The sequence below is a fragment of the Molossus molossus genome, unplaced genomic scaffold (assembly GCF_014108415.1).
Source record: "Molossus molossus isolate mMolMol1 unplaced genomic scaffold, mMolMol1.p scaffold_m16_p_9, whole genome shotgun sequence".
NCBI lineage: Eukaryota > Metazoa > Chordata > Mammalia > Chiroptera > Molossidae > Molossus > Molossus molossus.
This window is the reverse complement of record NW_023425403.1, coordinates 4,138,654-4,162,458: the sequence shown is the minus strand read 5'-3', so window position 1 is coordinate 4,162,458 and position 23,805 is coordinate 4,138,654. Positions and strand designations below refer to the sequence as shown.

At 44.4% G+C, this 23,805-nt stretch overlaps 1 protein-coding gene and 1 pseudogene across 2 annotated transcripts in view; one reads left to right on the top strand and one right to left on the bottom strand.

The window, feature by feature from the left end:
* Positions 1-23,805, top strand: part of GPM6A (glycoprotein M6A) — a 235,950-nt gene that overhangs the window by 156,546 nt on the left and 55,599 nt on the right. The window lies entirely within an intron of this gene.
* LOC118622726 lies at positions 22,894-23,536 on the bottom strand (annotated as a pseudogene).

Genomic DNA, 23,805 nt, shown 5'->3' with positions numbered 1-23,805 from the left:
GCTGCAGAGAGACCACTTTAAGAGCCACGAGATTAAAGGTACACAGGACTCCAGGCCACAGGGCTGTTGGAAGGACCTGAGTATCTCCTTGACAACACCTAAAAGTCAAGGGAATAGGCAAAGGGGCCAAATGATCAGAACATTCGCCATCTATTCGTCTTCTTAAATATTCCAACAGAATGTCACTTAGAAATAAAACTTAACCACTTGATGAGACTGCACTCCAGTGACACTCCATAAGATTTTTCTTAACTTTTAGTATATAAACTTAATAAACTCTGGACATTGATTTGACACTGGAAGAAAAACTAGAAGTGTGCAATATAACAGAGCGAAAGCCGTCAGCGAACACGTTTAGCAGTTTCATAGTGGGGTGACCCACGGCCAAGCCTTCTTTAAGTCCAAGGTCAAATCACACGGCAGGATGCGGGAATGAATGTGTAACTTACTTGGTAGGTAGTGGGCCCTCAAGTGTTGTCCTGGCCCCTCTGAAAACAGAATGGCCTGAAAGTTGACCAGTGCAGCCGTGGTCTCCCCAGAGTGGCAGAGACCTCCCTCTGCTGTTGGGGCCACTGACCAGGGAGCGAACCCCGAGGAGGCAGAGGGCGGCCCTGGGGACACGTTTCCATTCGCTTGTAACCATCAACACTTCTGTCCCTTTCACACCACTGACGGCAAACCCAGCTGGCTTTTTGTTTGATTCAGTTAAACACTCAGAGAGGGTTTTTGTGCGTTACCTTGTTTAACTCTGACGTAAGGAAAATCACCCCCATTTTCGAGCCGAGGCTCAGAAAGGTCACGTGGTTGACCCGAACGCACATGGCTGCTCACTTGGGCACTTGCGTTGGAAAGTCAAGGTTTAAATGCGAGGTTGTTTGGAAATAGGATCCTACACACTCCCGGTTAGGAAGCTACCTTTCTGCTGGCACTCTGTCGTGTAAGAAGAGCGTGCCTGTTACTAACGCTGCCTTTCAAGCGGAGCCTTTCCCTTTTTCTTTTTTTTATCCTCACCTGAGGACATTTTTCCATTTTTTGTTCAGATAGAGTGGGAGGGAGAGAGAGGAAGAGAGAGAGAGAAACATCGACGTGAAGGGACACATCGAGTGGCTGCCACCTGCATGACCAACCAGGGCCGGGGACAAACTGCAACCGAGGTACGTGCCCTTAGCGGGAACCGAACCCGGGTCTCTCTAGACCGCAGGCCGACGCTCCAACCACTGAGCCAAACCGGCCAGGGCCCTTTCCCTTTTTTTGCATTACACCTGAATGCCGTCTGTGCCTCTCATATTTATGTTCAGAACGATCCATGGTGGCGCTCAGATATTTAGACTCAACTCGCCTAATGCGTGTCAAGTACAGTATTCTGTACACTTAACATTTTAAAAGCACGAATTAAGTTTGTAGGCAATGGATAATTTTTTCTTTTTCTTTTTTTCACTTCAGCTGCACTGTACTCCTTCACCTCCTTTGAGTACAGTTGCTGTATAGAACTAAATTTTCTGGCTTCTTTTCTCCTCACCTGTTCTGGAAACCCCTACAACCCTAAGGTTCCTTCTTCTTTTATTTGCGATATGTGTTACCTGAGAATCTTCCCCAGTCGCTACGTTCTGCCTGTGGGTAACCCTGGAAAGCACCCTCCGTCTAATGGGTGACACAGCATCGATAAGACACTTCCTTCCCAGAATGCTTGGTACTCCTCTCTGCAACACCCACAGCCTCTGAGGAGTCTTTTAAAAACACTTTTGATCATTTCCTAGTGTTTCTTAGTTTCATCAGGTAAAAGCTTCTGCTTAGAATTATCCTCATCACACTGAGCAGCACCGTCATGCCGTAATCAAATAGTCATTCAAAATCCGATGCTAATTAAAATAGACATTCTTCTGCTTCCTAGATAAACAGGAAGCATCGTGTCTTTCGGGGAAGTTTCTGATCAGTGTTTTAGTTTGGTGGCAGGGTTTACTGTTAACAGTTCTGTCCATTAACTAAATGGCGTAACCTTCAAACCCCCGGAAAAGCGTGGTGTCTTCTTGGGACCCTTGTTTGCTCCCGGGGGTGGAGACCTAGAGGGCCTCGGAAATTCTGGAGCGAACCGTCCACTTTGTACCCACGTCACCAGTCTGACTCCAGGGGTGCCGAGCCGGTGTCTGATGGGGCGCACCAGCAAACCCGAACCCTCCGGCCCGTCCGTGTAATGAACCAAATAGAAAGAAAACTCAAGAATCTGCAGACCATGGATTAGGCTGTTTACACAGCCACACATTTCTTTTTCTTTTTTTTTTTTTATCCTCATCCTAGGATATTTTTCCATTTTTTGTACAGATAGAGTGGGAGGGAGAGAGAGGAAGGGAGAGAGAGAGAGAAACATCGATGTGAAGGGACACATCGAGTGGCTGCCACCCGCACGACCAACCAGGGCCGGGGACAAACTGCAACCAAAGTACGTGCCCTTAGCGGGAACCGAACCCGGGCCTCTCCGGACCACAGGCCGACGCTCTAACCACTTAGCCAAACTGGCCAGGGCGTACAGCCACACATTTCATTTGATGGGGACAGAGCTGATTTCATGAACGTTCTATAACAAATCAGATGTGCCCTGGCTCAGCTGTAGAGCGTCGGCCCGCAGACCAGTGAGTCGCGGGGTCGATTCTGGCCAAGGACACCTACCTTGGTTGTAGTTCATCATCGGCCCTGGTTGTGGTCGCGTGGGAAGCAACCAGTCGATGTGTCCCTTTCACATCGATGTTTCTCTCTCTTTCCCTTTCTCTCCCTCCTGCCCTATCTGAAGATAAATAGAAAAAGATCCTTGGGTGAAGATTAAAAAAAAAAAATCAAATGCGAAGAAATGCTTCTGCTGAGAAGATACATCTACAATAAGCTTACTTTCTGATAGGTGGACAGTGAGTTGTCGAAGCTCTGGAGGTTTCAACCAGCGGCCAGTGGAGGTGTCTGGGTTTGGCTGACGTTTGCTGTGTGTCGGGCAAACAGTGTCTTTGGCCAGGTCGCAAGCCGTTTTCATGTCTAGAGACGTCACCTTCCTGTCCCCCACAGGAGGGTCACTTCGCCCCAGCATATGTAGCTCTGTTCTGCCAAACATGGGGCAGATTTTGAATCTTGGCTTCTCGAAAGCTGTTTCCATTGGTAGCTCCTGATCTTCTCGGAAAATTCTCTACCGTCTTCTGAAAGAATGCTGTGTGTCTTCAGAAGACCGGAATGCACCAGATGAATATTTAAACAGTCCTGATAGATTTTATTTCAAGAAACTGTGTTAGACTCATTTATTATACAAAGAAAGAAAAGAGAGAATAGCAGTCTTTACTCCTACAGTATATCCTCTTCATGCCCCGGAAGGCAATGATGGGAAGCCATCTGGTGCATTAACTCCTGGAAAAGGTTATGACTCTAGGGGCGAATGCGGGGGGAGAGGGGACACCCTGGTATTCTAGCACACCGTTGCCAGACGTGATGTGTGATTAGAACTGCATCAATGGTGAGTAAACTAGATGAATTTAAATCTGCTACCTTAATACAATAAAGATAATCGAGTACAACTGAATTAGAAAAAAGAGAGACAAAGGGAGCTGGTGACCAAAACTGAACTGATTCGTGTAAATTGAAATTGTTTTTAATTGCAATCATATAATTTGGATTGGCATTCTTTCCGATTTATTTTCCCCAGATACAGGCTTATTTTACTAAGCATTGTTTTTCTGACAAAATAGGACCTACTGCTCATCAGAATCTGTTACCTTGGCAACGTTATTATCTTTCTCTGTAAAATTCAAGGGGTCAAGTCGGTGAAGACACTATCCCCAACTGCTAACATTTTTTGAAGCATCTTAATCGAATGAACTATTTTAGAGACCTCAGAAGAACATGTACTTATCTGATTTGTGATCGTTGTACTTGAAAGAGGAAGATTTGCTGGTTGCTATAAAAAAATCCCACGAGCTTACAGTTTGCTGTGGGAACAGGACATTAAACAGATGAATGGCCAAATGAATATATAATAAGTCACCGGATTAGCCAAGAACAAAGTTCATGTAAAAGGACAAGCACGGGACGCTTTTGACTGAGGGGATGGGGACGGGCTTTGGAGAACGTACCATGTGACCAGAGGCTGGACAGGTGCTGAGGAAAGAGTTTAGGTGAAGAGCTACCCGGTGACGATGGGGGAGCCAGCATTTGGGAAGGTTCCAGAACGGTGCGGCGCGGGGAGGGTGCTGACGGCGGTGCAGAGGCGCTGGGCACAGGAAGCACGGGAAGGGTGCTGGTCGGGGAATGTGTGCAGCAAGGTGGCTTCCAGGCCACAGAGACTGATCGGTTGTATTGAGGATTGGGATTATATTTTAGGGGTGACAGAAAGCCTCTGAGGGTTTAAGCAAGGGAGTGACATAATTTATTTAAATATTTTTTAAATATTTTTTTCTTTATTGATTTTAGAGAGAGAGGAAAGGTGAGAGAGAGAAACATGGATGAGAGAGAACATCGACTGGCCGCCTCCTGCACGCCCCCCACTGGGGATCAGGCCCACAACCTGGGCATGTGCCCTGAAGTGGGAATCGAACCGGCGACATCCTGGTGCATGGGTTGACGCTCAACCATGGGTTGAGCCACACTGGCCGGGCTTATTTAAATTCTTAAGAAAATCCCTGCAGTCTTTTTGGTGGAAAATAAATTTGATATGGTCAAGACAAGAGGGGACAGACAGTCCATAAAAGGTGATGGTGACTGAGTCTAGTGTAATAGCGGTGGGCATAAAGAAAAGCAAAAGGACTCAAGCTGCCTTGCCCACGGAGTGCACACCGCCTGCGCATGACACTGCCTTGGGGATGAGAAAGGAGAGTGTGCTGACAGTGACCCGGGCTTTGGGTGTGCGGCACAGGTGAGTGCAGTTGTCCTGTATAGAGATGGAGAAGGCCACAGAAGACTGGGATATGGGGGGAATACATAGTTCACACATACTAAGTTTGAGATGTATACAAGATAAACTCCTTGATCTAGGTAATAGGTTCTTGGATGTCAATTCCAGTACTTTTTAGCCTTGAAATTCCACAAGTTTCATACTTCATAGAAGATACACATTTTATCTTCGGTATAGAAAGGATGAGCTCTTCAATGGAAAAAATATTTAGAGAAAAAAAAAGTCTCCAAATATTATATTCTTGTTTTCTTAATTTGTATTGAGAAACATGTCCCATGGTATCTATATTTTCTATAAAAGCAAGTAAACTGAACTGCTAAAATAATACCTCATAAGTGGAAATAACCGAAATATCCATAGACTGATGAATGGACTAATAAATGTGGTATATCTGTACAATGGAATACTATATAGCCATGAAAAAAGAATGAAGTACTGACACATGCTACATTGTAGATGAATCTTGAAAAAATTATGCTAAGTGAAAGAACCCAGACACCAAAGACATGTATTATATGGTTCTATTTATATAAAATACCAGAATGGACAAATTTGTAGAGACAGAGAGCATATGAGTCAGTGCCAGGTTCTGGGTGGGGGAGGGGGGAAAAGGAGTGACTACTTAATGGGCACGGAATTTCCTTTGGGGTAGTGAAAATGTTCTGGAACTAGATAGTGGTGATGGTTGCACAACATGGTGAATGTACTAAATACATAGAGTTGTGTACCTTAAAATATTTAAAATGGCGAAATGTATGTTTACATACTTTACCACAGTAATAAAAGGATCAAATTACATATGGACAAAACAGCATTTCACTAATCACATTCCACAAGGCTGCATGTAAATTGTTTGTTGGAGAACAAGTCTGATAACACTAACTGGAGAATTTTATGGAGTATTGATTATATCCCACTAAAACCAACCGTAGTTTAGGATTTATAACATTGAAAGATTACTGGAGAAGAAAGTCAAATCCAAAGGCTATTTTCTGGAGATACACAAAAGACTTTTTAGGGGAAAAAATCTGCCTGTTTTCTGATAATAGAAGATCTGTTTCCTTAAGAAATCAACATTATTACTTTAAGTTTATCATGAGACATGTAGAATGTACTATTTTACACTATTATGAAAAGAGTTTATAATTAAATAGTCTTGGGTTATCCTACACCATTGCATTGTATCCCGTCGATAAACTACACATAATGAGGCCACATTGCAAATGTTTAGAATTTGACACATCATTAATGGAAAGTGAAATTAATTTTCATTGGCCATTAAGTAAGTTATGCTCTATTTAAAACATCAAAATTTTAGTGATATTAGTCAAAATAATATGATTATTAAAAATGGCACATCTTAAAAAACAACTAGGTGGCAACCACAGGAAGGAAATCGATTTCATATGAGTCAGTTGATGAACATCCGGGGGCAAAGACGCCTTCAAAACATTTTTGGAAGTGGAGACAGCTTTGAAATAAGTTTCAAATTATTGCAATGTGTATTAAAATGCAATGGATCGTTTATAAAAATTTCTGGCAGCATCTGTTTTTTTAATAGACTTATTGAGATACAATTCACATATCATAACACTCACCCATTTCGAGTGTGTACCTCAGTGTTCTCAGGATGTAATAGCAGGAGCAATTAGCATCATGATCACATTTTAAACCATCATCACAATCTCGTTTCAGAACCTTCTCTTTATCCCAGAAAAGAACCTCCTCCCATTAGAAGCTACCCACCCCCCCGTCCAGGTCCCCCCCCACTCTCCCAGTCCCACGCAATCACTAATCAATCTACTTCCTGTCCTGGAGATGCACCCCCATTTGAAAGAAGTAGCCCCTTCTGTTTCCTGCTCCTGGCCTTCTGGTATGTGAATTAGGTCTCCCCCTGGAGGTCGTAGGGAAACAAACGAGTGATGTTCGTGTCTGACCAGTTGCAGCGATGTTTAGATGTTCTCCCTTTGCTTCCCCACAATCCCTTGTTTTTTAACTGGCAGTTTTTTATAGTACACATGAATAGCATTTTGTATGCCCAGAAATGAGCATTTAAGTTCTGTATTACCTTATAGTTTAACTAATGTCCTATGCTGATTTCAATCAAAGTTTAAATATTTTCCATATTCAATATAGCAATAATCAATGAAAGAATAGCAAGTTGATATTAACATAGTGAATTTACTACTACGGCTTCAATACTTGGCATATATAAATGTTTTTGAGTGAGTGAATGAAGGATAAGTGAATGAGTAAGTATAACACTATGGCAAACGGATGGTATACAGACAATGTAACATGTTATTCACAGAAACTGTAGCTGGTCCTGTCTTCTGTAGTTCACAGTATTAAGCAGCATCTCTGTACTCAGTGAAGAGCTCAGCACACCCTGATGGAACCCACACCGGGTGCCAGGGGAGTGTGGGATGCACGAGGGAACCCCAAGTGCATTGACAGCCACTCACATGTGAGGAAGCTACGATCTCAGAATTTATTTATTCTTATTTTTAGTTAATCCTCACCAGAGGATATTTATCCATTGATTTTTAGATAGAGTGGAAGGGAGGGAGGGGGAGACACACACACACACACACACACACACACACAGACATCGATGTGAGAGAGACACATCGATTGGTTGCCTCCCACACAACCCCAATCAGGGCTGGGGATTTGAACCTGCAACTCAGGTGCGTGCCCTTGACTGGGACTCAAACTGGAACCTTAGTCCATGGGACGATACAATCCGCTGAGCCACACCAGCGGCATTTTCCAGAGTTTTTATGAGGGTAAGACTCTTGATAAACGGGCTAAGAAGGCAATGGTGATGGAACAAGTGGACAGAGCCTGGTAACGGCAGAGGCAAGAGACATAAAGGGACAAAGGGGAACTTCTGTTTCAGGCGTGTGGTTTTGTGTGTCCACCCTGAGCGGCTTTGAGCTTTCACAAGGCAATGCAAAAGTAATCCACCTTGCTGGTGGGAATGCAGACTGGTGCAGCCACTGTGGAAAACACTATGGTGTTACCTCAAAAAGTTAAAAATTGAACTGCCATTTGACCCAGTGATCCCACTTCTAGGAATATACCCTAAGAAACCTGAAACACCAATCAGAAAGAATATATGTACCCCCATGTTCATAGCCGCAAGTATTTATAATAGCTAAGATCTGGAAACAGCCCAAGTGTCTATCAGTAGACGAATAGATAAAAAAGCTGTGGTACATGTACACAATGGAGTACTATGCAGCTGTAAGAAAGAAAGATCTCTTATCCTTTGAGACAACATGGAGGGACCTGGAAAGTATTATCCTAAGTGAAACAAGCCAAGCAGAGAAAGACAAATATCACATGATCTCACTTATTTGTGGAATATAATGAACTAAACAAACTGCTGAACAAAATTAACCCAGAGACATGGAGGTGGGGTACAGATTGACAAGCCTCAGAGGAGGTTTGTGGGGGAAGAGATAAACCACAGAACTTACATGCATGTGTGCATGACCAATGAACATAGACAACAAAGCTGGGGGTGGGGCGGGGGTAAGTAGAGGAGGGTGGGTGTCAATGGGGGGGGGGATGAGAAACATCTGTAATAAAAACAAATTAATAAATTAAAAAAATTTTTAAAAAGGAATTTACTTTGGATAACGTGGCGTTTAAGGTGCCCGTGGTGTGCTGGAGAAGTTCTGCTTCTCAGGTGACAACTTACGTGGCAGAGAGGAATTTGAGAGGCATAAGCAGATTGTTTAGAAAAGTGTGATATCCGATGACATCGTGGAGAAAAGGGGGCGCCATGGGAAGATGACAGAACCAGCAACGTCGGCACAGGGCAGGGGCCTGGGTGGGGATAAGAAGCTGAGAGGATGGAGGGGACCTGGGAGGAAGTGGGCTGGTGACGAAGGGTCAGGCCAAGTCAGTGGTGTCCGAAGCTGCGGAAAACGTCAAGTACGAGAAGCATGAGGCTTCCCCGGAGTTGGGGTGTAGGGACCCTCGGGCCTCACTGGGACCACGTCCAATGGATGATCGGGGGACCTCAGATTGTAGAGTCGGATCTGAGGATCCCGGGAGGTGAGCTAGTAGAAACAGTGAGTGATATTCCAAGACTATATATAAGCTGTTTCTTCCTGGACACTAGACGCAGAATCAACTTACAAACAGGGTCTTCAGGCATCTGCCCCTCCTGTCCCCCTCCCCTTCCTATGTCTGCTGGTGGCGTTGGGGGCCTCCTCCTAGAACACCTGTCACCGTGTCCTGGTGCGACTGAAGACCCCACCCCTCCAGACACTTTGAGATCTTTTGGAAACCCTTTACATTGGACAGCTTTGGAGAGAAACCTGAACATGAAATAAGCTCTTCAACACACAAACAGGAAAATCCAATTATACGAAAATAAAAAGGAAACAAAGAAAAATCCTTCTACTGTCATAGCTGCTTCACTGTCTGCGTAGATTTACACACGAAGCAAAACTCCTCCACCTGCCGGAGCTTCCGGGGCTGAGCCGTCTTGCCCCTGCGGGCGCGGACTTGGGTGTTCCTCCTGATCAGAGGCCCCGGGGGAGACGGGAAAACAGACACCGGGAGGTGGTTCCGTGCCGAAGAGGTTCTCGGTGACTCTGGCTGGTCCCCCACTGTTTCACAAAGACATTCCTTCTTTGGTGACTAAGAATGTTCAGCTATTGAAAGTCTACCCATAATCCCCGTGTAATGCTGATTCTTTACCAATTTAAATTGATGGAAGGTGTTGAAATACGTGTATGGACAGAATACCTGAAGACTCATCTCCCAACGTGCATTATTTTTATTAGACAACTAGTGATTTCAGTGGGATTTCTGCCTTAAATATATGGTACAACAGAACTAGGTTTCAGTGGCCATTTTGTAACTATTTTTTCTTTAGGACTGACACTATTACAGATGTCCCCCAAAGCCCCCCTTTGCCCACCTGCACCCAGCCCCCACCCCCCACCCCCGTCCAGGGGCTATGCATATATGATCCTTGGCTAATGTCTTCACCTTCTTGAATCCAGTTCCCCCACCCCCTGCTCCTCTGACAGGTGCCAGTCTGTTCCCTGCTCCCATGCCTCTGGTTCTATTTTGTTCATTAGTTTATTTTGCTCATTAGATTGCACATATAAGTGAGACCATATGGTATTTGTACTTCTTTGACTGGCTTATTTCACTTAGCATAATACTTTCCAGGTCCATCATGGTGTCACAAAAGGTAAGATTTCCTTCTTTTCTACAGCCGCATAGTGTTCCGTTGTGTAAACGAACCACAGCTTTTTTATCCACTCATCTACTGATGGGCACGTGGACAGCTTCCAGATCTTAGCTACTGTAAAGAGTGCTGCAATGAACATAGGGGTACATGCATTCTTTCCGATTAGTGTTTCAGGATATGTTCCCCAAAGTGAAATCACTGGGTCATAAAGCTGGTCCATTTTCAATTGCTTGAGGAAACTCCATACTGCTCTCCACAGTGGCTACACTAGTCTGCATTCCCCCCAGCAGTGTGCTAGGGTTCCCCTCCACATCAACAGCACTTGTTGTGTGTTGATTTATTGATGGTAGCCATTCTGACAGGCATGAGGTGATATCTCATTGTAGTTTTAAATTGCATCCTTCTGATTAGCGACATTGAACATTTTTTCATATGCCTCTTGGTCATCTGTATGTCGTCTTTGGAGAAGTATCTATTCAGGTCTTTTTTCCATTTTTCAAGTGGATTGTTTGTCTTCCCGCTATTGACTTGTATAAGTTCTTTATATATTTTGAAAATTAACCCCTTATGATATGTATCATTGGCAAATACCGTCTCTCATACGGTGGGTTTCCTTTTCATTTTGTTGATAGTTTATTTTGCTGTGCAGAAGCTTTTTAGTTTGATGTAGTCCCATTTCGTTACTTTTTCCTTTGTTTCTCTTGCCCTAGGAGATGTATCAGCAAAAATATTGCAATGAGAAATGTCCATTTCTGCCTGTGTTTTCTTCTAGGATTTTTTGTGTTTCATTTTGTCATTTCTGAGTGTTTTATTAGATCGGGCATCAAACCATATTTGACACGGCAACAAATTATTAACCTGCCCTTCCTAACTCCCTAAATTTTTACTTTAACTGAAAAAAACTGCTTTAGAGATGGTATTTTCTATATATTCATCTTAACAAGCTATTGGTCAAATATGATTTACTATTTTTAAGCTGTTTTTGAAGTCTTTGCTTTATGTTTTCTATTTTCTGGCAGATTTTTAGATAATTCTCAGATTTGCTTAAGGGTAAAATGATCAGTAACAAAATCTTTATTTTTATGAAAGAAATATATGAATAATTTTACCACTTCTAACGCTTTACTTTGTGTAGAGTTGGACGGCATGTTGAAAGGAAGTCCTGAGAAGTCGTGGGGGCTCAGTGCCCTGGGAGAAGGACCCAGGCTTCTAGGGGTTCATCTAAGTATTTTTAAAATGTCCTTTTACTAACTTAAGAATTAGATGTTTCATATTATAGGGTTATTTACTTATAAGAATGTAAGTAAATTTTACATTACATTAATTAAAAAAAAAAGATTTCCTTATGTTTTCAAAACAGCTCAGCCAGCTACCAATCTCTGCATTTCGTATATAACACGCTTTCCCCGTGCATCTCGTTAGTGCCCGTCACCACCACCTGATTGTTGGTTATGGTCAGTTCTCACAGTGGGAGCGGCCAGAATTAGCCTACAGGCCTTCGTGACATGGAATCTCAGAGAGAACATCTATTTCTAGGAATAGACAGTGTTTTTGTGTGTATGTGGAGAATAGGGTAGTTTTCTCTGCCGGAGACCTTTGAAGGAAACCCGCGCGTAGATGTTCGACAACGTGCATCTAATTTATTTTATCTATAATTGACTCTGTATGGACTGACATGACATGAAATATTGAGAGAAGGAAAAGGTAAATGTAACGATAGATGTACCGATTTTTAAAGGCGAAAAGTTCGTGCGACTCATTAGAAGTTGTGCCGTCAAATGAAAATACGGTAAAAGAGCGTCTGTTCGGCCCCAGCGTCGGCCTCCTGCGATGCTGCTTTGGACGTGCACCAGGTTCCTACCCCAGGCCAGGCCACCTCCCACAACACGGCAGGTTTGTGCTCACATGTTTGTTTTTTTAATGAAAGCAAAGGCAACTAGGCTTCAAAAATAAGCCATGGGCTCTTAAAATCAAGGTTTTAAAAATCAACGTTATCTCCACCCCACCTATATTTTTATGTCTAAAGCCAATAGCAGGCAGTATGCAGGGAGGGGAGGGGTGTAGAATCCATTTGAAAGGGAAACTCATGCAATTCCTTGGACTTAGTCAAATGATCTGCATATTGAATTACTTATAATATGAACACATTGCTCAATTTTATTTTATTTTATTTTATTTATTTTTTTTATCCTCACACAAGGACATTTTTCCATTTTTGTTGAGATAGAGTGGGAGGGAGAGAGAGAGAGAAACATCGACGTGAAAGGGACACATAAAGTGGCTGCTCCCACACGACCCCAACCAGGGCCAGGACAAAATGCAATTCAGGTACGTGCCCTTAGCAGGAACCGAACCCGGGGCTCTCTGGACCATGGGCCGACGCTCTAACCACTGAGCCAAACCGGCCTGGGCACGTTGCTCAATTTTAAATGGAGAATTGCATTTAAAAAAATTACCTTTGCGTTGTGTTTATGTACTTGTCTAGTCTAGAAGAAGAGGTTTCAGGAATTCTGAGATTACGGAATGTTCCATCCCCGCTCCCTCTGTTCTTCTCTGTTTCTTGGCCCCTGTTCGTTGGCTCCTCCCCAAGCACCCTCAGACACAGTGGGGAACCCAGGAGAGCTGGGCCCTTGCTTGCTGAGACAGCATCTATATTTAGTTTGCTTGGGATGATTTCAGGAAGAGACGTGGAGGGGATTTTCTCAGGTTAGTGCCACCAACAAAAGCAAGATGGTTGTCCTGGCAACGGGACACATGGGCATCATCAGAAGAACTGTCCGTGGTTGCCAATGAAGAGCTGTGAACACACTCGCTTTATTTCAAGGCTGGGTGGCCACGGGGTGCTTCGGGATTGAGAGCCCAGAGCAGGGGCATCTCCTACCTCCACTATGTCCTGAAAATGATGGGCACCCAAGGCAGCCCTCAGGTGACACCTGGGGTTCAATTTCCAGGGCTCGGTCTCCCAGAGATAAAGTCTGCTCGCTTATATATGTCGTTTGCATACTGGCTGAATAAAAGACACTTTTTTCTTATTTTTCACTTGATTATGGAATGTCATGAAAGTATAATCTCTCTTAAAATAGCAACGCTTCATTTCTCAAAGAGGTGCAATGCTGATTTATTTTTAAAATAAAGTATGTGGAATTAAACTTGAGCTTAAATATTGAGGATATTGCTCACATTACATTTTCACCCATTCATTCACTGTATACGCCTTTCAGGGAAATGTATAAATGTTTACGTCCCATACGTATTTCCTATGTAAAAATATTTAAGGACTGATGTTTGCCCCCGAGGAGTTTGGGTTCTGTGATCATGGGCGACCTGCACCAGGACAGGTCTGAATCCCTGCTCTGCCTCTTGCTAGAGCTCAGAGACCTTGTAAAAGCCACTTAAATCTCCTGTGTCCTTTTGAATTTATTTCCCCAAAGCAAACGAGAGCGACGTAGGTGGTGTCGGAGTTGAGCTTGACGATCTGGGCCAGATCTCCTGTCTGGCTCGGACACTCGGGTTTGTCAGCACGGGCTCAGGTGAGCCCCTCCTGACCTCCCCGTGGATGGTCCACGCGGCTGCCTGGCGGTGTGTCGGGGTGACCCGGGACCGTGCTCGCAGCCACCTGGACTATCAGAGAGCTCTTGGGAACCGTGACTGCATTATCTTGAAGATGGTGCTAAAATGAGCTTTGGCACATTTCCATAGAACAGTTCTTACGTCTTGTCTTCTTGGAGCCTAAGTGGTTGACTTAACCAACCATTCTACAGTCGTGAGGGGAAACTATGAATGGGTCGTAGCTGTTCCGTGTTGGCATGAGACGTTACACACATTTCAAGGTGACGTGTATTAATAACACAGGTGTACAAATTGGGAAAATAAATATTAATGCCAAAAGGGAAGAATAAATGAGATATTTTTTCATTGTGACAGTTGGTACACCGCGTGAAAGGCTGGTTGCTTATTTTGTTGAGACGTAATCTTTTATTTTTATGCAGCTTTGTTTTTTATATGAAGATGCCAAGTGCTATATAATATATTTAGCTTAAATAATACTACTTTGATAAATGCAGAATTTATAGTATGCATTAAGATACAGGGATTTCGATAGAAATCAGACAACACTAAGTGATAATTAAAGGTAGTATCATTTATTCATGTTTTAGCCTGGATAGAGTCAGATGAAAAGGTTCCCTCTGCCTGCCATCGGGCCCTGCCCTCGTCCGGCCGGTCTTTCTCCCCGGCTGGCCCCTGGGGACCCGCCCTCAGCCTGTTCGGTTTCTTCATATCATTGTCTTGTCCCATTTTGACCTACTGCAGACCCTTTAAGTAATGTTTCCTCGGTTATTGTTTATTGTCTCTTTGCCAAGCTCCAGGATGTAAGACCCACAGGGCAGGGATCTTGGTGTTACTCACCAATGTGGTTAAATCCATTAGGACACTACCACTCCATAAATATTTGTTAAATGGGTGAAAGAATATCAAAATTTTTTTTGGGGGGGGGGGGCATCTGCAGCAGATTCCCTCACTCAAACTTTTCAGGGAGCAAGGCCAGTCATGACCTGAGAAAACTGAGTTGATGTGGTTAAAAATATTTCAGCCCTGGCCGGTTTGGCTCAGCAGTTGGAGCGTCGGTCTGTGGTCCAGAGAGACCCGGGTTCGGTTCCCGCTAAGGGCACGTACCTTGGTGGCAGTTTGTCCCCGGCCCTGGTTGGGTTGTGCGGGTGGCAGCCACTCGATGTGTCCCTTCACATCGATGTTTCCCTCTCTTCCTCTCTCTCCCTCCTGCTCTATCTGAACAAAAAATGGAAAAATATCCTCGGGTGAGGATAAAAAATTCATATATATATATATATATATATATAAATATTTCACTGAGGGTTTTCTAGGTTGCTTTTGGCATCTAAGGAGGTTAAAATCCCACAGTTTCTTCTCTAGAAAACGTCACCCCAGGTTACTTGCCAGGATACGTGTTCTCAGAGGCTCAGTGCAGATGTCACCTGGACAGAGTCCTCCTTGGCCGCCATCCTCCGCCACACTGAGCCGTTCTGTGTACAAGTGCGTAGGGCATAGGCGGCGCTGAGCAGGAGGCAGAGTCCCTGCCCCTCAGCTGGCATCCTGGCGAGAGCACACGGACAAGTGAGGAAGAAGTCGGCGGTTAAAAGACATCACTGTAGCCCTGGCCGGTGTGGCTCCGTGGTTGGAGCGACAGCTGGTGGACCAGAGTGGTCGGTTTGATTTTGGTCAAGGGCACCTACCTTGGCTGCGGTTCATCCCAGGCCCTGGTCGAATAGTGCGGGCGGCAACCAGTCAATGTCTCTCTCTCGAGTCCATGTTTCTCTCTCTCTCTCTCCCCTCCCACTCTCTCTGGAGATAAATGGAAAAATATCCTTGGGTGAGGAATAAAGAAGCCATCCCTGCACAGTTCACACGGAAGGAAGAATGGTGGTTCCCAGGCTAGGGTGTTCACAGTGTTAATTTGGGGGAGGTGACAGGGTCACATTTGAACAAGGACTTGAAGGACGTCAGGGGCTGGCCAGGCGGAAATCGGGGTATTTCGTGCCAGAGGAGCTGCAAGTGGAAAGGGCCTGGTGGGATGGAGCCCAAGGTGCTGCCCCAGCGCAGGCCCAGGAGCCGCAGGCATCGGGGGGTCGCTGGGTGTCCTCGGAGTGCAAAGTCCTTGAAAATAGGACCAAGTCTTATGCAACGCTGAGCACCCAGAGTGTCCACACCAGGTACCCGAGCTTTGCTTTTCTAGTCTTAAAAACTTTAAATCTAGGCGACTTGCAATCCATCAGCTGGTAACAGGCACGTCTCACCAAGCATTTAGATATCCTCCGGGAAACCATGCTTGCTCGCGTTTTGCGTTCATACAAGAAAAAAAAAAGAACTAACATACCTTCATGTAAATACCAATAGCAGTAAAATTCGTCCTGAAGTCAGTTTCTAGATGTCATTTTGATTAATAATTAATAATTGCAACTATATTTTTTGAGCCAGGCACTTGATAATAAATTTTTTTTATTATTTTTTTTATCCTCACCTGAGGACATTTTTGCATTTATCTTCAGGTAGAGCAGGAAGGAGAGAAAAAGAAAGAGAGAGAGAGAAACATCGATGTGAGAGAGACACACCGACTGGCTGCCACGCACACAACCCCAACCGGGGCCAGGGACAAACTGCAAACGAGGTACATGCCCTTAGTGGGAACCGAACCCGGGTCTCTCTGGTCCATGGGCCAACACTAACTGCTGAACCAAACCAGCCAAGGCAATAATAAATTTATTTTAAGGAAAAAAGCATTTTTTATGAAAGTTCTACCTATACTATTTTTTTTTTACTCTGAAAACCCATGACTACCAAAACTCTCTCCTAACAAAATCAACGTGCATATTTATCTTGTCATTAATGTCATTTGAATATCTATGCTTGTGTTTATCTCATTACTATTAGTCCCTAACTGTCTTTTAAGTAGTAATTTTATACCAGGATGCCAGTAAGCGTACTTCTACATCGGAAGACAATCAATTGGTAGCAAGATGGTCAGTCGAGGAAAATAAGCAAGATAGAACCTCACATGTCAAGACTGTGAGTTGGTTGATTCACACTTCCCGATGCCCTCTGGTAAGAGTCCTCTTCTGCGAGACAGCGTGTCAGTGTCCGGCCCCGTGGCTGAAGCCCACCAGGTCGCGTTTGGACGGAGGCGTGACTGCCCCTGTGTTTGGACGCAGGCCTGTTGCTGATCTTCCGGGCCCATCTGTGCTCTGAGGCTCCTAGTCGCCTGATGATTATTTATAATAGAGGCTCCTGGTCTGCATTCTACTTTGGGTGAATATTTTTTATTTGTAAGAAAACTTGCATGGGTAAAATATGGGCACTCATTCCGTCCACAACTTGATTAGAGTGTTTGCCCTTGGGAACTAAGAATGGACCACTTAAGAACGACTCCCTTTTCTTCCCAAATTAGACAGAATGTAGGACCAAATCTGAATACAACGCGAGTCAATTTTTCTTTAGAGAACCTCGGAGATTTTTAGATTCTGAAAATCTGGGCCCATCTGATTGTAGTTTTCCTGTCTCAACTTTCCTCCCCCTTCACTTCACACCGCAAGGGCCTGGGAGACTTTTTTGGCATAAAAATAAGCATCGCTATTAACTTGAGATTTTAGAAATCTGAAACATCTTGAAGTAATAGAAAACTCCAGGAGGATGCACTTTGAGAATAATTTATTTATTGTTCTCAAATAAATAACTACAACAAGCTTTGCTCATATCTGCTACTGCAAGGCCCTGGGTATGTTGCATAAGGATACTACTGTCATGTCAAATGATTCTCTTTATTTGCATATGTTTTTTAAATACAGGATGGAATATTTCTTAGCACTGTACTATAAATGTGTCATTTACTGAAACCAATATACAGAGGTGCTCAGTGACCCCTATTGAAAACATGATAGAATGGACATCATCGTTCTGAACAAAGACACGTATTTTCTGAGGCAGGATTTAGGGAGACCTGGGAAACCCAGAAATGATTGCTGTGGACTTCCTGTCAGGATGGCGGGGAGGTAAACGCGGTATCGTGTCCTCCCACAACCACATCAAAGTTACAACTAAACTACAGAACAACCATCATTCAAAACTGCCTGAAATCAAGCTGAATGGAAGTCGTACAACTACAGAATTAAAAAAAAAAAAAGCAGCCACATCCAGACTGGTAGGAGGGCGGCGCGAGGGCTGGTCCCACACCCACGTGTGGCGGATAAAAATCAGGAGGCTCCCGTGGCTGGGAAGGTCCTTCCTGAGGACTGAGGGATCCCCGTCCCACACCAGGTGCCCCGCTCAGGGTTCCAGTGCCAGGAAGAGAATCCCCATCACTTCTGGGTGGAAAACCAGCAGAAACTGAGCTCAGGGAGGCTGAGGCGGCTGGAGCCCCAGGCAGCTCCTTAAAGGGCCCGCGCACGGACTTATCGGACTCTCTCCCTCTAAGCTCGGAGGGGAGGCAGCTCGAGGGGCGCCAGAGACACACAGGGAAGAACTGAGCTGTTTGGCACTGGAGTGAGGGCTCGAGAGGGGGCTTCCTCGGGGACAAACGTGCTGTCAGAGGCCTTTGTTCCTTTGGTGAGCCCTTCCCTGGGGCAGCAGACAGTCGCCATATCTGGGCCTCCAGCAACCTGGCTCACACTGGTAGCCCCGCCCTGCTGACTCCCTGAGGCCCCGCCCCACCCAACTTTCGAGCCCACCCAAGCTGTTGCCACTTGCTTAACCATAGGATTGGCCTGTCTTGGATCCTGCTTCAGGTTTTTCCAAAATTCTTTCAAACGAGCAGCATCTGATCTCAGCGAGCCCCATACCTCTCATTAAGTCATACACTGAAACAAACACAGGGAGGCAGCCAAAATGAGGAGACAAAGAAACAGGTCCCAAATGAAAGAACAGAACAAAACCCCAATAAAAGAACTAAGCGAAATGGAGATAAGCAACCTAACAGATACTGAGTTCAAAATACTGCTTATAAGGATGCTCAATGAACTTAGTGAGAACCTCAGTGAACTTAGGGAGGGCCTCAAGAGCATAAAAAAGGACCAGTTAGAAATCATGGATACACAGTTAGAATTGAAGGAGGCATTAACTGAAATAAAGAATAATTTACACAGCTTCAATAATAGAGTATGTAAATCCAAGGAGCAAACCATCGATTTGGAATATAAGGAAGCAAAAAATCCCCAATCAGAACAGCAAAAAGAAAAAAGAATCCAAAAAAATGAGGATAGTGTAAGGAGCCTCTGGGACAACTTCAAGCGTGCCAACATTTGCATCTTGGGGGTGCCCGAAGGAGAAGAGAGAGAACAAGAAATCGAAAACCTGTTTGAAACAATAATGGCAGAAAACTTTCCTAACTTGGTGAAGGAAACAGACATACACGTCCAGGAAGCACAGAGAGTCCCAAACAAGATGAACCCCAAGAGGCCCACACCAAGACACATCATCATCAAAATGCAAAAGGTTCAAGACAAAGAGAGAATCTTAAAAGCAGCAAGAGAAAGGCAGCTAGTTACCTACAAGGGAGTTCCCATAAGGCTGTCAGCTGATTTCTCAAAAGAAACTTTGCAGGCCAGAAGGGAGTGGCAAGAAATATTCAGAGTGATGAAAACCAAGAACCTACAACCAAGATTACTCTATCCTGCAAAGCTGTCATTTAGAATTGATGGACATATAATAACTTTCCCAGACAAGAAAAAGTTAAAGGAGTTCATCACTACCAAACCATTATTATATGAAATGATGAAGGGTCTTTTTGAGGAAAAAGATAAAATGTATAAACAAACAAAATGGCAATGACTACATATCTATCAACAATGGAATCTACAAACAAAATGAACAGGAAGAACAGAAACATTCTCATAGATACAGAGAATATTTTGTTGGTTGCCAGATGGGAGAGGGGTTGGGGGAATGGGTGAAAAAGGTGAAGGGATTAAGAAAAGCACAAATTCATTGCTAGACTGACAAACCTCAAAGGGAAAGGGGTTGGGGGGGGGGGAAATAAACCAAAGAACTTATATGCATAACCAATGGACACTGACAATAGTGTGGGAAAAGGTGGGAGGGGGGTGGGAGTGGGGAGGAGGGGGTCAATGGGGGAAAAATGTGGAACATCTGTAATACATTCTACATTCAACAATAAAGATTTGAGAAAAATAAAACAAAAAAAACAAAAAAAAACAAAGACACGTATTTTCTTACGACGGTTACAAAGGAGGCATTCCATATTTGCTTGGCTTATTGGAAGCTTCTGTAGTGGGAAAACCTTCTTATACGTGAGTCATTCTCAAAGGTGTGATCTAGCTACAGAAAGAGACATTTTGGCTGCCGTAACGTTGAGATTCCAAATACAACAGGGTAGGAATCGTTTACCTCATGTAAGCATCACAGCATATTTTTTAAGTAAGGGGCTGGCTGGCTGCATTTGAAATAACATGACATAGTGTGCGGCACCCTGAACACCAGCAGAGGGGTTGGCAGCCTGGGTGAAACACCTCTGCGGAGATGACCACTGGAAGGTGCTGAAGCTCACTGCTCGGTGGCAACTGGGACGTGTGAGGACCGAGAACACCACAGCAAGGGGACAGCGTGCGATTCTGAGCGTAAGTCCCGGTGAGAACTGAAGAGTTATAGGTTAAAACAGCAGCTCTCGAAAACAGCAAGGAAATGTTGAATTGAAGGAAAAAGGATTTGGCAAAAAATAAAGAAATGAATAAAAATAAAACAACCTTACTTTTCATTGACCATAGGCAGCCAAAGAGATTAATTTAATCAAAATACACCCCCCCCCCAGCTCGGGATAATGGAAATCAGTTGAGGAAGATGATAGTTCAGTTTGGGAAATTTTGAGTATGATCAACAGCAAGCATGACACTCTGCAGGGCTTCAGGTGTTTGGGCTGAAAGATTAGCTAGGAATGCCATTCCTGCTATTGTGATGAATGACATTTTCATCTTTTAAATGACACTCATTGTCAAATTGGAATTAAAATGCCACGTCAGGAATAGTTTAAAGTCCCTTTCTAAGCAAAGGTAGGGGACCCGCCGTTCTCAAACATGCGATCGGGCTGACACTGCAGGTACGACCTCGTCTCTGTATCCTGCTCTCTTCATGCTCGCCCCAGGCTGGAGTGGATGAGTTAGACACCCAGGGAGTGACGTCAGAGCACAGGACGACTGGAGAGAAACACCTGCTTCTCGGGGAAAGTTCTAGATCTTGCAATCTCTCAGAAAGGGGCATTTCTTCCCCGCCAGGTCAAACAACAGCAATGACAAAGGATGATTGCGTTTTCTTTTAAAAGCAGCTCGAACTGTTCAAATGGCCTGGCTTCTCACTCTGCTTCCTGGAGAGGCGATGCGAGATGGCGGAAAGCCATTTCGCCACGGGCTTGGAAGCTTCTGGGGGGGAAGTAGCACGTCAGTTTCGCTCATCTCTCTATTTCCTGTCCCTAACAGGAGCCTGACAGTGAGTAGGTCTGGTTTACGTCTTAGCTCTGCTGACTTTCAGCCTCAGGCAAATCAGTCCGTATCTGCAAGGCTGAGTTTCCTCGGGCTGTACAATAACACAGACATTCTTGCAAGATAGTTGGCTTACACGGTGGGAAATCTCTTCAAAATGCAAACCCCTACATAAATATAAATTCTACTGATGCATCATATTTCTCATATATCGTTGCCAAGTTAACGATAACCTTCAATTATATGAGGACTGTTGCACGGGGACGAATGAGGACTGTTGCACGGGGACGACTGCTTTACCAATTCGGCTACTGCAAGGCCCTGGGCATCTGAGTTTGTTACATAAGGATAATATTGTCATGGCAAATGATTCTCTTTATTTGCATATGCTGTTAAAATTCAGGATGGAATGTTTCTTAGCACTGTAACATAAATGTGTCATTTACTGAAAGTAATATAAATCCCCCAAATTCCTTGCTACTTCAGATTATATAGACAAACTTAATGAAAAAAGTGTATCACACACACACACTCTCTCTCAGAGACACATCTGTGCCCTCAGTTAAAAGGTAGGGACGTCAGGCAGTGAAGGTCTGTCACTTGGACCCTGCAACCTGAGTGTCTGTTTAAACAACTGCCAGGTGTTCTCAGGTGAGCGGTCTCATTTGATCGGAGTGGCCCCGCCCCCCGTGCTCAGAGCAGGCTCTTCATCCAGAGCAGTCTTGATGCTTGTTTAAGGTTCAGCTTAATTATTAAGAACATCTCTTTTATTCTCACAAGTATCCTGAACTGGAAAGTAATTTTTATTGTCACTACATTTCATCCTATAAAAAACATCCCTGGGGTGGGAGCCGTAGAGAAGAACAATGACCGGGTTTCAGGAAGGGCGTGTAGCTGGTTTAAGTGTGGACCACTGGGACGCGGAGGCCCAGCCTTCTAGCCTGGTCCGTCAGTTTGTACTCCTGATCTGCTAACATTTCCTTTGTTTCTTTTGTCTTATTTGGACCCCATCACCATTTATCCCCCCAAACCCCTTTCCACCACCTTCCTGCCCCCCTCCCCCCACCCCCTCAAAATCACCACACTGTTGTCTGTGTCCATGAGCTCTTTCTCATTGTCTTCCCTCTGCTCACTCCCTCCACCCCCAACACCACCCCTGCCCCCACCACAGCTGGCTGCCTGCCCTCTGTCCATGAGTCTGTCTCTGTTTTGCTCGTTCGTTGACTTTGTTCATTAGAATCCACATGTAAGTGAAATCACGGTATTTGTCTTTCTCTGACTGGCTTATTTCACTTAGCATACTGCTCTCTAGGTCCATCCATGCTGTCGCAAAGGGTAAAATTGTCTTCCTTTTTACAGCAGTGTAGCATTCCACTGTGTACATGTCCCACAGCTGTGTCATCCACTCATCTGCTGATGGACACTTGGGCTGCTTCCAGATCTTGGCTATTGTAAATAGCGTTGCAATGAGCACAGGATATATTCTTTAGAATCAGTGTGTTGGGTTTCTTCAGATAAATTCCCAGAAGTAGAATTGCCGGGTCATAAGGCAGGTCCATTTTTAATTTTTTGAGGAACCTCCATACTGGTTTCCACAGTGGCTGCACCAGGCTGCATTCCCACCAGCAGTGCACGAGGGCCCCTTTTCTCCACACCCTCGCCAGCACTTGTCGTTTGTTGATTTATTTATTTTTTCAGTTTAAAGTACTCACTGTTTATTAACTGACCAGATTATAAAAATAACCGTGGTAGAAACCTTAATTCATTCTCCTAATAAACCTGTTGATCTGGTCCTTCCCTATTACCAGCATCTCCACCTTCTACAAAATGGGTGGTCTTTTTCTTCATTCCACCTCATGGAGAAGATAATTTGAAGGGCCACAGAAAGTTGTTAGCTTCTTTGAAGCATTTTCCAACAGTATAAATCTCATGAATCAGATCCTCCATGCAGATGATGCCATATTTACCAAGAGAGCGAGCAATCAATGTGTTATCTGTCAGGGCAATTCATTTTTTGTTGGTTTTGCCATAACCACACTTGTAGATCAATTCATTTACTGACTTCAGATTTGGGTACCCCCATGCAATATACGGTTCCTCAAACCTCAGCATGTTAATCAAAGCCTTATTGAGCTTAACAAAGGTGCCGTTGAAGATCTGGCGAAGGCGAAGAAGCTGCAGCACCTTTTGGACCTTTGGGCTCACCCCATTGATACCTCTGATCCTGATGACAAATGCCAATTTGGGTTCTGCAGGTACACAGAGGTTGCCAGCTTTCCTTGCCATCCTAGCCACTGGAATCTCAGTTCTGTGCATCTGCCTATGTTCCTTGTGACAGTGCTTAGCCTTTTCATAGATGAGCTTCCTTCCTGCCTGTCGAAGCATCTTTTCGGCAAACGTCTTTCTCAGGCGCTTGGTCTTCAGCTCTGCGAAATTCCTTCGCTTTTTCTTAAGGGTTTCTGGCACCGCAGGAACCTCCTTCTTCTTCTCTTCGGCACCCTCCAGGGTTCCAGCCGGAAAAGAGCTGTTTGTTGATTTATCGATGACAGCCATTCTGACAGGTGTGAAGTGATACCTCACTGCGGTTTTAATTTGCATTTCTCTGATTCAGGAGACTGAGCATCTTTTCATATGTCCATGGGCCACCTGTGTGTCCTCTTTGGAGAAGT